The sequence below is a fragment of the Schistocerca cancellata genome, chromosome 6 (genome assembly GCF_023864275.1).
Source record: "Schistocerca cancellata isolate TAMUIC-IGC-003103 chromosome 6, iqSchCanc2.1, whole genome shotgun sequence".
Taxonomy (NCBI): Eukaryota; Metazoa; Arthropoda; class Insecta; order Orthoptera; family Acrididae; genus Schistocerca; species Schistocerca cancellata.
In genome coordinates this window covers 67368196-67370570 of record NC_064631.1, presented here as the reverse complement: position 1 = coordinate 67370570, position 2375 = coordinate 67368196, and the positions used below count along the sequence as shown (strand labels likewise).

Sequence of the window (2375 nt, the reverse complement as noted above, 5' to 3'; positions counted from 1 at the left end):
TACTATTTGGCTATCTGTAGTGTCGCGGAATAGTAAAGAGTTGGAAACCTGGAATATTGTCAAAGTGTCGTTGCCTATGCCGAGAGCCAGAGGATTGCACATATATCGGAATGTGTCGTCACGCAGGGGCAATGGCCAGGTTACACACAACAGGCGAGAGAGAGTTGCTTAGCACGCGGGTTTGTGTTAGACGGAGACTTTCGTAGAGTGCTGAGTGGTGTAGTGGTAAGTGCACGAGGCGATTTTTGTTAATAACTATAGATGCTCGTTCTTTGTTGGGAGTGCACTTTGTGAGACCTGCGGAAACAGCAGATTTATCTGAGTTTAAGGGAGACAGTTGTGGAACGTACTTGGTACAAGTCAGATGTGCTGTGTGTAATTTAACGGGGGCATGGAGAGCCATGCACGAAGTTTGTACCAGTAGAATGTTCAATTTATAAACGGTTTGGTCACGCAGCGCACAATTGTAGAGTGTCGCTGGGCAATAACCAGGCGGAAGGATTAATTTTGTTTAGTAGTGCATTGTGAGTCTTGTTTGTCTTCATGTCTGTAGTGCTCAACAGTGTCAAAGGAGTTGAGTAGCTAGTGTAGTTATTGTTCTAAGGAGTAAATTCAGTATAGAGTAAGTTGTTGGTGTGAAACTTACTGGCAGATTAAAACTGTGTGCCGGACCGAGACTCGAACTCGGGACCTTTGCCTTTCGCGGGCAAGTGCTCTACCAACTGAGCTACCCAAGCATGACTCACGCCCCGTCCTCACAGCTTTACTTCTGCCAGTACCTCGTCACCTACCTTCCAAACTTTACAGAAGCTTGATTCGCAGGAGAGCTTCTGTAAAGTTTGGAAGGTAGGAAACGAGGTACTGGCAGAAGTAAAGCTGTGAGGACGGGGCGTGAGTCGTGCTTGGGTAGCTCAGTTGGTAGAGCACTTGCCCGCGAAAGGCAAAGGTCCCGAGTTCGAGTCTCGGTCCGGCAAACAGTTTTAATTTGCCAGGAAGTTTCATATCAGCGCACACTCCGCTGCAGAGTGAAAATCTCATTCAAGTTGTTGGTAATTCGCACAAATCATGCCGGAAACAAGATCAGTTAGTACTGAAGTGAGTATAGCTCCTCTGACGGAGAAAGTCTCAAATTTGTTAGAAGAGAATGCGCAGCATAAGTTACGTCATGTAGAGTTAATGACACAAATGGAGGCCTTGCGTTCGGTGCAAGAGTCGCAAATGGGTTCAAGTGAGTGGCAAGTCGATAGCAATGTCCAACCTTGCAATGTATCCTTCAGTAGGTAACCTGATCACGCCTTTCTCGGGTAAAGCAACAGAGGATGTCACAGCGTTGATTAACGATGTTTTGGCAACAGCTGCAATGAGCAATTGGTCGAACGTAACTACGTTACGTATGGCAAATTTGCGACTTGCAGGGGAAGCCAAGACGTTTGTGATGTACCAAGAGACGCTTAGTAAGGCGAGCACGATTGAAGAATTGGCAGATGGGTTACACCAAATATATCGTAAGCAGAATAGTGCAAGATTTTTTAGGGAGAAGTTAGCTAATTTGACACAAAAGGTCAATGAGACAGTGGGGTCTTTTTCAGAAAGGATACGGAAAATTAATTCGCAGACCTATGAATTATCGGGTAATCCTGATGCGGATCGTGTATTACTAGGAGAGGCAGAGAACAGAGCCTTCGATATATTCCTCAGGGGAATTCCTGCAGAATTTTCTCGTAGGGTTAGAATGGAGAATCCTGGGGATTTAGCAGCAGCGCTGCGTATTGCAACGCATCTGCAGGAGATAGACATTGTAACAAGGGTTCGCAACGATAAACGTATCTTTGCGTCGGAGAGGAATTGTTACCGTTGTGGGAGGAAAGGTCACGTGATGGCTCAATGCAGACAGCCGCAGTGCTATGATTGTAAACGCTACGGCCACAAGGCGAATGAGTGTCGTAGTAAGCAGAATGGTAACGGGAATAAATAGGAAAAAGCGTTAAACGGGAACGGGAGTGTTTCGTCCGTCGGAAGACATTCCCGGTAAGCAGAAGTACGGTGAAAATTAGTACAGAGACGGATTGTGGCTTGATGGGTGTTGCAAGGAATAACAGATGTAAGTTTTTGATTGATACAGGGGCACATGTATCTGTTGCTAGTCTAGACCTCGTGGGTAGGAGAAGACTAGGTACTCCTAGGTATAGATTACGTGGAGTAGGGAATAATGAGTTGCAATCATTGGGTACAACACAGTTCGTTTTTAAGATTGGAACTGTAGAGTTCAGAGAGCAAATGGAAGTGTTTCCAACTGTGGGACAAGGGTATTCTGTGATTCTCGGACTGGACTTCCTCGATAAACACCATGCCAAAATTAATCTTTCACAGCGTAC

The 2375-nt window shown here is 45.7% G+C and overlaps 1 non-coding gene across 1 annotated transcript; it reads left to right on the top strand.

The window, feature by feature from the left end:
- Positions 1–899: 899 nt before the first annotated feature.
- Trnas-cga (transfer RNA serine (anticodon CGA)) lies at positions 900–974 on the top strand. The gene has a single exon. It is a non-coding gene; the product is annotated as a tRNA-Ser (tRNA).
- Positions 975–2375: the final 1401 nt, after the last annotated feature.